Below are 13,379 nucleotides of genomic sequence, written 5' to 3' on the forward strand. Positions count from 1 at the left end.
CCCACCGGCCCCCATCATGGTTCCCCGTAAGGCAAAGCTCCGCAGCAAGCATTGGCGGTTCCCCCACAACAGAGGACCGCTCTGGAAGCTTTCCTGGGCCTGGAGCAGGCACCAGAGGAGATTCGGCAGACATTTTCCCTGGAGCAGGCGAGGGGGGGGGGCGGCCTTGTCCCTCCCTGCTTCACAGGAGGAGACAGCCGGGAGCAGGGTACAGAGAGTGGAGGACCCCGGCCCGCTAGTGAATGCGAGGATTCAGCAGGCCCACAGCTTCTCTAGTTGTCCGGACGCCCTGGAGTCAGCCCCCGGCTCAGAGATAATGGTGGAGGGGTAGGATCGCTTTGCCTGGCAGTCATCACCCCAGCCAGGAGAGCATGGCAGTGATTGTGCTCAGGGAGTCCCGGAGAGCGAGAGCTTGCAGTTCACTCCTGGGTCCCAGCACATCCAGGGGGACTACTCCTCTCATCTTCCCCAGCAGCAGCTCAGCAATGTTTCAGTATCTATGGCTGGAGGGAAACTTAAAGGGCCACGCACACCCTCCATGGACTGGCAATACCTTACTGATAAGCTCCCTTCTAATGATTTGATTTGATGATGACTTTCAAATGATCATTAATGAAGTCAAAGACACTTGCAGATCTGAGATAGCCGGGGTGAGGAGGGACTTACATCACCTATCTGGCAGGATTGAGACCCTGGAGGAGGAACATGATACCTCCAGATCCCATGTAGCAGAGCTGCACCAGCTAATCCTGACCCAACAAAAGACTATTGAGGATATGCAATTCCACCTAGAGGATCTTGACAACAGGGGGCGCCGATGCAACATACGGGTGAGAGAGGTACTGGAGTCTGACGGCACAGAATCCCCTAGCTCCATTTTGCAATCTATTTTCAATGACGTCCTCGGGACCAGTTCGTCCAATGTCATCAAACTGGACAGAGCATATAGGGCACTGCAACCTAAAAACCTATCAGCCCAACCTCGGGATATTTTATGTTGCGTCCATGATTTTGCGACTATGGAGCTGATTATGTTCAGGGCTAGGGCCAGGAGCAACACAACCACTTTCAACGGCAAGGAGGTCCAGATTTTTCCAGATCTATCACGCATCACTCTGCAGAAACTGAGGCATCTCAGACCCTCACTGGTAGCCCTGTAGGATCACCGGATTCCATACCGTTGGGGATTTCTGTTCGCTCTAATTGCCTGTAGGGATGGTAGATCGGCCATCCTGGCTACTCCTGAGGACACTTCTTCGTTTTGTGAAGCTTTGGACATTCCGGCAGTTCATGTACCCACCTGGTCCCTACACTTATCAGGGGGTCCACCACCCCCTGTGTGGTCCAGGGTGGAGGGTGGCGGCCGAGCGCTGATGGCTGGGAGGGGGGGGGAGGTCGTGGATCCCCCCCCCTGTTCTCGCCCTCACTGATGATAACCTCTGGCACAGTCCGGTTTCCGTGATGTTTACCTTATGGGTCCGCTATAGAGAAATCTGATGTTTACCACTGAGACATTTACCCCTGCTTGAAGTTGTTAGACTTTTATAAATGCTCTTTTTTCAATTGCTGGCTCTCCTATTTGCCCAGATGCCCTCGGAGAGGGCCACCTCCTATGGGTCAGGTGGGGAGGGTGTCAGTGAGGGCCATGTCCCTCTCCTTGTGAAGGTGTGATACCTCTCTGATTGTTTTTTCCTTTTATGTTTCTTCAGATCCTGCTTTTCTTATGGGTCCTGGATGGAGTAGGCTTTTTCCAGCTGCTACACCCCTTTAGCATGATGACCTTGAGCTGCTTTATCTACATAGGTACAGGTATATTGGCGGTTCTGCCTCACTTTTCTCATACTCATCATGGCTAGTATTTTATCCTTTAACGTGAGGGGTCTGAACTCCCCCCGCAAAAGGAAACTAGTGCTACAGGAGATGCACTCGTCCGGGGCAGACATTGCCTACATCCAAGAAACACATTTTGATAAGTTGGGCTCATTCAAATTTGCGGCCCCCCACTTCCCCAAGCAGTACTCGGCATACTCAAACTCCAAGAGGGGGGGTGGCGATATTAATATCCTCCAACTGCCCTATACAAGTTACCGGTTCCCATTGTGACCCTGGAGGCAGATATGTGATTCTGGAGATTCTCCTGGGGGACTCTCCTTATATCTTGGCTAACATCTACGCCCCAAATGACGGTCAGATACACTTCCTGAGGGAGGGTCTTCTCCCTGATCGGAGGGCTCCCGCCCGCTGCCACGTTGCTGGGCGGCGAATTCAATATTCTGTTTTCGGAGATTTCTGACAGGCTGTCTGTTGCGGGACATCCACCCTCCAATGCTATGAAGAAAATGTCATAGGACTTACGACGGAGGCACTTTTTGATGCATGGAGGGTGGATCACCCTGGCGAGAGGGCCTTCTCCTTTTACTCTCACCCTCATCAGACCCACACTAGAATCGATTATTTCTTCATAAATTCACAGCTACTGGTTTGTCTTGAGAGGGTGGAGATGGGCTCCATAATGTGGTCAGACCATTCCCCCCTGATCATGGATCTTAAAAAGGACAACCCTCGACCTAAACCTTACCATTGGTGCCTGAATGAGTCCTTGCTTATGGACCCCGTCATTAAGGCCTCCTTGCAAAAACATCTTGTGGAATATTTCCAACTGAATATGGGCTCGGTCTCTTCACTGGCCACCTTATGGGAAGCCCATAAGGCCGTAATGAGGGGTCACTGTGTCAGGGAAGGCACCAGGGCTAAGAGAAATGCTGTGGCTCAACGGGACTCCTTGACAGCCCAGCTTAAACATCTGGAGAGAGAGCTCTCATTGTCCCTCTTCTTGACCATCCTGCGTAAAGTTATTAAACTCAGGGAAAAGCTAAAAGATTTGGCGATACGGAGAACTGAGAGGCTACTGACCTTCACCAAACAGAAATATTACGAAAGCAACAATAGGGCTCACACTCTTCTCGCTCGCCAACTCAAGGAGCGTTCTACATCTTCCTGCACCCAGGCACTGCGAGATGAAGAGGGTGTTATTCATTACCACCACTCCTCCATAGTAGATATTTTTTACAATTACTTCAATAAGCTGTATAACTTACAGGATTCTTCTATTGCGGGTTCCTGTGGGGCATGGCAATCGAGGATTACTTCTCCAATCTTCAGCTCCCCTCGTTGCCCCAGGAGGCGGTTGATGCCCTTGACGAGGCAGTTTCTCTTGAGGAGCTGGAGAGGGTCCTGGAGTCTATGCTCTCCGGGAAATCCCCAGTCCAGACGGTCTGACGTATTTATATTACAGATCATTTGCCAGAGAGCTCCTTCCTCACATGTCCGCCTTATTTAATTCCTTTCTACAGGGCGCCCCTATTCACCTAAACCTTCTCCCTAAGCCTTCTCCTTAAGCCACCCAGGGACCCCCTTGACTGTGATAATTACAGACCAATAGCCCTTTTGAACTCCGATTTGAAGATTTTCACCAAGCTATTAGCATCTAGACTCAATCACTGGTTACCCCAACTCGTACATGAGGATCAGGTGGGATTTATTCCGTGCCACCAGGGGAAGATAATACCAGGAAATCCATGGACTTGGTGGATGTCTTGAATTGGAGGAATTAGCAGATGTTGGTGTTGAGCCATCTTTCCTGGCCTTTTCTTTTTAAGACGCTGAGGGTCTTGGGTGGCTTTATGCTAGCTTTACAATCTCTATATAGTCATCCAACAGCATCAATTAAGCTCCCTTTATGTACCTCTAAATCCTTTGTCATCTCGAATGGCACGAGGCAGGGGTGCCCCTTGTCTCCCCTCCTCTTTGCATTGTGCATTGAGCCCTTAACTGCGGTTCGGCACAATCCTGACATCTCGAGGGTTTCAATTGGGAGCAAATCATTTAAGATCTCTCTGTTCACGGACAATGTCTTCTTAACGCTCACCAACCTTCATGTGTCTTTTCCGAACCTCATGCGTACCTTGAAGGAGTATGGGAATTTATCGGGTTACAAAGTTAACTTGAGCAAAACAGAGGCCATGCCGTTGAACCTTGCCCCCGAGGTGTTGGACTACTTGCATCTGAACTTTAAGTTTAGATGGAAGACGGATGCAGTTAAATATTTGGGGGTTAACTTGACTTCTTCTTATAATACCCTCTATAAATCTAACTTTCCTCCTCTCTTTAGAAAGCTGAGGACTCTCCTGAATGATGGTAACCTCTCCCCCTCTCCTGGATGGGTCGGATGGCAGCGATCAAAATGAGTCTATTACCTAAATTATTATATTTTTTCTAAACCCTCCCGGTTAAGATACTGTTGAAGGAAAGCTCTTCAGGCAGCTGGCAGCCAAAGGTTCATTTGGTGCAATAAGTGACATAGGGTGGCCAGGGTGGTCCTGACGGCCCACAGGCTTAGGGGGGTGGTTGTCCGTCCTGGATGTCATTAGGTACTACTGGGCTACTCACCTAAGGAGGATCCCCTCTTGGGTTTCCCTTTAGGCCTATAACAAGTGGACTGAAATAGAGAAACTCTGGCTCGCCCCAATACACCCCAACTCCCTCTTATGGCGACGAGCTCAGTGTGACTCCTTCCCTCCTCTCTTGGGCCCCATGCAGTTTACTAGGGATTTATGGCTCACCTGCACACGTAGATTCGCCCTAACGTCTCTCTGCTCTCCCTTGGTGTCCTTCATATACCAACCAATGTTCCCAAGTAGTCTAGAATTCGCTATGGTGCACCCCTTGCTTAGGGCCGGCTTGTTTAGATTTGCAGATATTATTGACGGGAAAACAATGCAGATCCACTCTTTTGATTTTCTTAAAACCAATTTTTCCATTACTAACCGAGAGTTCTATCAGTATTTGCAGGCCAGAGACATGGCCAGCACTTTGTATGGTCGGGCAGGTGCCTCTCTACCTACGGAATTTGAGAGGATCTGTAGGAGGGGCACGGATACCAAGGGCTTGATCTCTGATATCTATAGACTGATCTCTGATCCGCAGGGTGGGTCTGATGGGGTTTTTTCTTATATGCGAAAATGGGTGTTCTCCCTGAGTAGACGGATTTTCCCCCGGGAGTGGTCCGCCATTTGGAGGGGTGCCGCCAGGACATCAATATGCACTTTGTACAAGGACAATATTTACAAAATTTTGATGTTTTAGTACCACACGCCGGACTCCCTTCATGGACTGGACTCTTCTATCCCCGCTTCTTGTTAAAGGTGTGGGGGGGGGGACGAAAATAGGACCCTTCTGGGACAAGTTAAAGTCCTGATAAACAAGGTCTTATATGTAGTGGTAGACCTCGATCCACTAGTTTTCCTTTTGGGACTGGGGGTGAGGTGCATGGGCAAATTGGCCTCCAAGTTACTGCTTCACTTCCTTACAGCGGCCCGGTGCCTGATTGCACGTTGTTGGAGACAGACGAGGGCTCCGTCCCTCCAGAACCTCAAGAGTAGAATACTAGATGTCAGGAGGATGGAACACCTTACCGCGCTACTAAATGCCTCAACGGACAGTTTCTTGGCGGTTTGGTCACCTTGGGATTACTTTGCAGCTGATGAGGGCCTATATGATTTACTGAACTTACATTTATCTTCCAACTTTTAACCCACCTTTTCCCCCATCCTCTTCCCCATCAACCCACCCTTCCCGTCTTGTCATTGTACGTATTGTGTGTCACCTTTGTTATTGTTATAATTGTTACAGTTCACTGACTTTAACTTTGATATTTCTTTTGTATGCTCATTATTTGGATGAATTTGTAATGCGCACATGTCTGTTGTTACTAAACCTTAATAAAAATGTATAGTTTAAAAAAAAAGGTCAGTGAAAAGTGGTAGAAGAAGTATCATTATTTGGCGGATGTTTTCTGCAGCAGGAGATGGACCTCTCATACAGTTACATGGCAGAGTAAATGCAAGTGTGTATCAGAACCTTCTTCAACAACACGTGATTCCGTACTTGCATTCATCACTCAATCAACCAGCAATTTTCATGCAGGACAATGCCTCCCGTCACACAGCAAAAGAGGTAAAGCATTTCCTTGAAATAGAAAACATTGAAACAATGAAATGGCCAGCCCAGAGTCCTGATCTAAACCCAATAGAAAACATCTGGAAAATCCTTGGTGACAAAGTTATGGCCAAGAAACCCAGAACAGTCAAAGAGCTGTGGAAGAAACTAGAAGAAGAGTGGACCAAAATCACACCAGAGCAGTGTGAGAGACTAGTAACGTCCTGTGGCCGCAGATGTGCTCAATTATTTCAAAGCAAAGGCCTGTACACTTCCTACTGATTGGTAACTGTTGTTACCTTCAGAAAATGTATCCAAAATAACAGTTGCACTCAAGTAAAGGGGAGAGAAAAATAACTGAAAAAATGAATTTTGCAAATAAAATTGGCCAAAGGCATAACGCTCAACTGGGTCCTAATCTAAATTTCTGCCACTTTTTGTGTCAATCCTGACCTTTTAAATGGGCTCAGGTGTTTAATTTGTCTTTTGCAAGTTCTTTTGCGGCCCAGGTGTCAGGAATGATACGAGAAGACTCAGAAATTTAGATATAGGACCCAGTTGAGAGTTATACCTTGGCATGGTAACTGGGCTCAAGTAAATTTGGCCAATTTTATTTGCAAAATAACTCATTTTTTTCTCAATTTTTTTTTTCATATTTTCTGGGCAGCAATGCATGATCTCATTTCAATATTCAATATTTACATCCTTCAGTTATTTTTCCCTCTCTTTTACTTGAGTGCAACTGTTATTTTAGATAATGTATGCGATGTTCAGTTTGCACCGGTTCAGACCTTCAGTTTAGGAAGTGCTGGCAATTCTTCTATTCAGAAAATTTAGTTATAAGCTGTTCTCTAATTATGATCATTATGTTTTCAGCAAAATAAAGGTTTATATTGATAAACTTTGGATCTTTTGTAAAACACTTAGGCTGCTTTCACACATCCGTTTTTTCCTGTGCGGCACAATCCGGCGCTTTGCAGAAAAAACACAACCGTTTTTTTTTGCCGCCGGTTGCGTTTTTTTGCATAGACTTACATTAGTGCCGTATTGTGCCGCATGGGCTTGCGTTCTGTCCGTTTTTTGCCGCATGCGGCAGATTTAGCCGATGCGGCGACCGGATGGAACGTTGCCTGGCACATTTTTTTTTCCGGCAAAAAAAAAAAACGCATCGCGCCACATATGGCCGATGCGGCGTGATTTGCGATGCATGCCTATGGACGCCGCATGCGGTGTCCTGCGGCAAAAAACAAATCCGGCCGCCGCATGCGGTTTTTCCACCGCGCATGCTTAGTAGCCTGCCGCAAACGACAAAAACCGGACGGGCCGCATGTAAAAAGCTTATGCAAGGGAAGCGGTATTGTCGCCGCATCCGTTGCATAGGTTTTAGAGCCGGATTGGCCGGCTCTGCTAAAACCGGAGGTGTGAAAGCAGCCTTAGTGGCATGGTGTACACCTCACAAAAAACCTTCAAATATTAATCAATGGAGATTATATTATATCTGAAAAAAGCAAGTGATCATACATTGTTCTCTAATTTTGATTTTTATATATATATATATATATATATATATATATATATATATATATATATATATATATATACACATATACACACACACACAGTGCCTACAAGTAGTCTTCAAGCCCCTGCAGATTTAGCAGGTTTGATAAGATGCAAATAAGTTAGAGCCTGCAAACTTCAAACAAGAGTAGGATTTATTAACAGATGCATAAATCTTACAAACCAACAAGTTATGTTGCTCAGTTAAATTTTAATAAATTTTCAACATAAAAGTGTGGGTCAATTATTATTCAACCCCTAGGTTTAATATTTTGTGGAATAACCCTTGTTTGCAATTACAGCTAATAATCGTCTTTTATAAGACCCGATCAGGCCGGCACAGGTCTCTGGAGTTATCTTGGCCCACTCCTCCATGCAGATCTTCTCCAAGTTATCTAGGTTCTTTGGGTGTCTCATGTGGACTTTAATCTTGAGCTCCTTCCACAAGTTTTCAATTGGGTTAAGGTCAGGAGACTGACTAGGCCACTGCAACACCTTGATTTTTTCCCTCTTGAACCAGGCCTTGGTTTTCTTGGCTGTGTGCTTTGGGTCGTTGTCTTGTTGGAAGATGAAATGATGACCCATCTTAAGATCCTTGATGGAGGAGCGGAGGTTCTTGGCCAAAATCTCCAGATAGGCCGTGCTATCCATCTTCCCATGGATGCGGACCAAATGGCCAGGCCCCTTGGCTGAGAAACAGCCCCACAGCATGATGCTGCCACCACCATGCTTGACTGTAGGGATGGTATTCTTGGGGTCGTATGCAGTGCCATCCAGTCTCCAAACGTCACGTGTGTGGTTGGCACCAAAGATCTCGATCTTGGTCTCATCAGACCAGAGAACCTTGAACCAGTCTGTCTCAGAGTCCTCCAAGTGATCATGAGCAAACTGTAGACGAGCCTTGACATGACGCTTTGAAAGTAAAGGTACCTTACGGGCTCGTCTGGAACGGAGACCATTGCGGTGGAGTACGTTACTTATGGTATTGACTGAAACCAATGTCCCCACTGCCATGAGATCTTCCCGGAGCTCCTTCCTTGTTGTCCTTGGGTTAGCCTTGACTCTTCGGACAAGCCTGGCTTCGGCATGGGTGGAAACTTTCAAAGGCTGTCCAGGCCGTGGAAGGCTAACAGTAGTTCCATAAGCCTTCCACTTCCGGATGATGCTCCCAACAGTGGAGACAGGCCTAACTCCTTGGAAAGGGTTTTGTACCCCTTGCCAGCCTTGTGACCCTCCACGATCTTGTCTCTGATGGCCTTGGAATGCTCCTTTGTCTTTCCCATGTTGACCAAGTATGAGTGCTGTTCACAAGCTTGGGGAGGGTCTTAATTAGTCAGAAAAGGCTGGAAAAAGAGATAATTAATCCAAACATGTGAAGCTCATTGTTCTTTGTGCCTGAAATACTTCTTAATACTTTAGGGGAACCAAACAGAATTCTTGTGGTTTGAGGGATTGAATAATAAATGACCCTCTGAATAAACTTTCCACAATTTAAAAAAAAAAAAATAAAAAAAGAAATAACATTCTTTTTTGCTGCAGTGCATTTCACACTTCCAGGCTGATCTACAGTCCAAATGTCACAATGCCACGTTAATTCCGAATGTGTAAAGCTGGTGTCACACACAGCGACAACGACGTCGCTGCTACGTCACCGTTTTCTGTGACGTTGCAGCGACGTCCCGTCGCTGTCGCTGTGTGTGACATCCAGCAACGACCTGGCCCCTGCTGTGAGGTCGCCGGTTGTTGCTGAATGTCCAGCTTCATTTTTTGGTCGTCACTCTCCCGCTGTGACACACACATCGCTGTGTGTGACAGCGAGAGAGCGACGAAATGAAGCGAGCAGGAGCCGGCACTGGCAGCTGCGGTAAGCTGTAACCAGCGTAAACATCGGGTAACCAAGGGAAGACCTTTCCCTGGTTACCCGATATTTACCTTCGTTACCAGCCTCCGCTCTTGCTGCCAGTGGAGGCTCCTGCTCTGTGCACATGTGGCTGCAGTACGCATCGGGTAATTAACCCGATATATACTGTAGCAAGGAGCCAGCGCTAAGCAGTGCGCGCGGCTCCCTGCTCTCTGCACTGTGACATGTAGCTGCAGCACACATCGGGTTAATTAACCCGATGTGTACTGTACCTAGGAGAGCAAGGAGCCAGCGCTAAGCGCGGCTCCCTGCTCTCTGCACATGTAGCACAGCGACATTATGATCGCTGCTTCTGCTGTGTTTGACAGCTAAGCAGCGATCATAACAGCGACTTACAAGGTCGCTGTTACGTCACCGAAAATGGTGACGTAACAGCGACGTCGTTGTCGCTTAGTGTGAACCCAGCTTAAACCTGCTAAATCTGCAGGAGGTTGAATACTACTTGTAGGCACTGTGTATATATACATACATACATACAGTGGCGGCCAAAAGTATTGGCACCCCTGCAATTCTGTCAGACAATACTCAGTTTCTTCTTGAAAATGATTGCAATCACAAATTCTTTGGTATTATTATCTTCATTTAATTTGTCTTCAATGAAGAAAAATAAAAATTATTTGTCATAAAGCCAAACTGGATATAATTCCACACCAAACATAAAAAAGGGGGTGGACAAAAGTATTGGCACTGTTTAGAGAAGCATCACATGATTTTTCAATTTGTGTAATTAACAGCACCTGTAACTTACCTGTGGCACCTAACAGCTGTTGGCAATAACTAAATCACACTTGCAGCCAGTTGACATGGATTAAAGTCGACTCAACCTCTGTCCTGTGTCCTTGTGTGTACCACATTGAGCATGGAGAAAAGAAACAAGACCAAAGAACTGTCTAAGGACTTGAGAATCCAAATTGTGAGGAAGCATGAGCAATCTCAAGGCTACAAGTCCATCTCCAAAGCCCTGAAAGTTCCTGTGTCTACGGTGCGCAGTGTCATCAAGACGTTTAAAGCCCATGGCACTGTGGCTAACCTCCCTAGACGTGGAAGGAAAAGAAAAATTGATGAGAGATTTCAACGCAAGATTGTGCAGATGGTGGATAAAGAACCTCAACTAACATCCAAACTGCCCAGCAGTCCGAGGGTACAACAGTGTCAAACCGTACTATCCGTCGGCGTCTGAATGAAAAGGGCCTATATGGTAGGATACCCAGGAAGACCCCACTTTTTACCTCGAGACATAAAAAAGCCAGGCTGGAGTTTGCCAAAACTTACCTGAGAAAGCCTAAAACGTATTGGAAGAATGTTCTCTGGTCAGATGAGACAAAAGTAGAGCTTTTTGGGAAAAGCCATCAACAGAGTTTACAGGAAAAAAAAGAGGCATTCAAAGAAAAGAACACGGTCCCTACAGTCAAACATGGCGGAGGTTCCCTGATGTTTTGGTGTTGCTTTGCTGCCTATGGCACTGGACTGCTTGACCGTGTGCATGGCATTATGAAGTCTGAAGACTACCAACAAATTTTGCATGATAATGTAGGGCTCAGTGAGAAAGCTGGGTCTTCCTCAGAGATCATGGGTCTTCCAGCAGGACAATGACCCAAAACACACTTCAAAAAGCACTAGAAAATGGTTTAATAGAAAGCACTGGAGACTACTAAAGTGGCCAGCAATGAGTCCAGACCTGAATCCCATAGAACACCTGTGGAGAGATCTCAAAATAGCAGTTTGGAGAAGGCACCCTTCAAATCTCAGGGACCTGGAGCAGTTTGCCAAAGAAGAATGATCTAAAATTCCTGCAGAGCATTGTAAGAAACTCATTGATGGTTACCGGAAGCGGTTGTTCGCAGTTACTTTTGTCTGGCCCATTTTTGGAGTTTTGTGTGAAATTATCAATGATTTGATTTTTGTTTCATTCTCTTTTGTGTTTTTTCATTGCAAGCAAATTAAATGAAGATAATAATACCAAAGAATTTGTGATTGCAATCATTTTCAAGAAGAAACTGTATTATCTGACAGAATTGCAGGGGTGCCAATAATTTTGGCCAGCAATATATATATAGATAGATGTATATATATTAGCATAGCTGGGAAGGACCGGGTTAAACCCAGCTCTTCAGGTCTTGATTAGGAGTGCACCTGCAGTGTTTTGCTAAAGAACCAGGAAAAGGGCTCATGGTGTGGGGCTGGTGAGTAGGCTCATGAGTGACCAGCCAAGACGTGAGTTGTAGCTGGGAGAGACATACCAGGGTCTCTGTCTGAATGAAGTGATGGGAGCAGGCTAAGGGGCTGAGCAGTGTTTGGTCCTAGAGAGGAAATGGACCCTTTAAAGGGGTGCTTCACCCATATTCATTATTGTCCATATCGATATTATGTTGATGTTGAGAAATAATGTTGCTCTCAAATACCTTGTGTAGCCAATAGTGCCTGTTAGCGGCGCTATTGTGGTCTACACTCACCCCCTTCGCATGGCCCACGAGATTGTGACGTCATGTCAACTGAGACAGGCCAGTCTTCGTGAGTGACTGGCTGTGGGTGGAGTTTCACCACTCAGCACAGCCCAGTGTGACGGCTCAGCATCTCCCTGCTCCCTCCTCCTTCACTGCAGAGCGCTGCAAGCAGGAGACACGCTGGGCTGTGACGAGCGGTGAAACTCCATCCACAGCCCAGTGACTCAGGGAGACTGGGGCCGGCGGCGTTGATATGACGTGACATCACCGGATCCCCGATGTCACAGAGCCCAGGGGTCATGCGATGGGGAAAAGCGGTCCGCAATAGCGCCGCTCACAGGCACTATTGGCAACACAAGGTATTTGAGAGAAACATGGTTTCTCAACATAATATCGATGTGGCCAATAATGGATATGGGAGAACCACTTCTTTAATTATGAACAGTCTACCAGAGTGTGGAAGCTGGAGAAATCTCATACCAACCTGTGTATGGGTAAACATACTGTATATCTGCCTAAGTATTAGATGAATACCTGCTTGAGTATTAAGCTGCTGCATGCACTGTACGGTTCTGTTTCTACCTGTGTGCCAGAGCACGGCTGTTTTGTGGAGCTAATAAACTTTGATTTGTTGGACTAAGAACGTTGGCTGTGAGAACGCTGCCCAATACCTATGCGCACAAACCCATATATAATATATTGTATTACACACATGCATATATACATATACTAGATATCTATGTATAACACCAGCCCAGACCCCACCGTGACCCACTTTTAGCATTTATAATACGGTGGATGATCTTGTGGCTTATGGTTGGGTCCACAATGGTTCAGGTACAGAATACACAGTTGCAGTGACATACATAAAATGGTACAGAAAGTTCGTGTGTGTGCTACTTTCTCGCTTTCTCTGCACAGGTTCAGCATTGCAGACTAATATCAAGACTGTACTGTTCTGGCTGAGAACAAGGCTGGAGGGAGGCGCTCTGCACGGAGGGTCACAGAGTGCTCATGGGAAGTGTAGTCTGTACTACATCACATGTTCCTTGCTGCAGGACCACCCATTTATGCTTTTTAAAAGGCCAGTGTTACTTTAGCAAGCAGAGTGGCAGAACTAGTAGCAAAGGAGACTCCGATCAATGAGTGCACTGCTGCTGTGGATATACAATATAATCAGTTTTAATAGTGTTTTACATTGAGATGGCCGGTATTCTCTGTCCCCTGTGTACCTCCTTTGGCCTTGCTTATTTGCCTCGCTTACTTGCACATGGTATAGTTCTTTGCCATTATCTGGCTGCCACATTTTATATAGTGGTTGCCTGTGGAGGGATAACTGCTTGCCTTATATGTGGTCTGGGAGGTGATACTGCTCCACTGACATATATTGGTACTGTCTGCCGTCTATATATATATTTTCCTTTGGGATATGACTGTTTTTCATGGCCAGTGGGCAC

Source organism: Anomaloglossus baeobatrachus, chromosome 2, assembly GCF_048569485.1.
Source record: "Anomaloglossus baeobatrachus isolate aAnoBae1 chromosome 2, aAnoBae1.hap1, whole genome shotgun sequence".
In the NCBI taxonomy this organism is placed as follows: Eukaryota; Metazoa; Chordata; class Amphibia; order Anura; family Aromobatidae; genus Anomaloglossus; species Anomaloglossus baeobatrachus.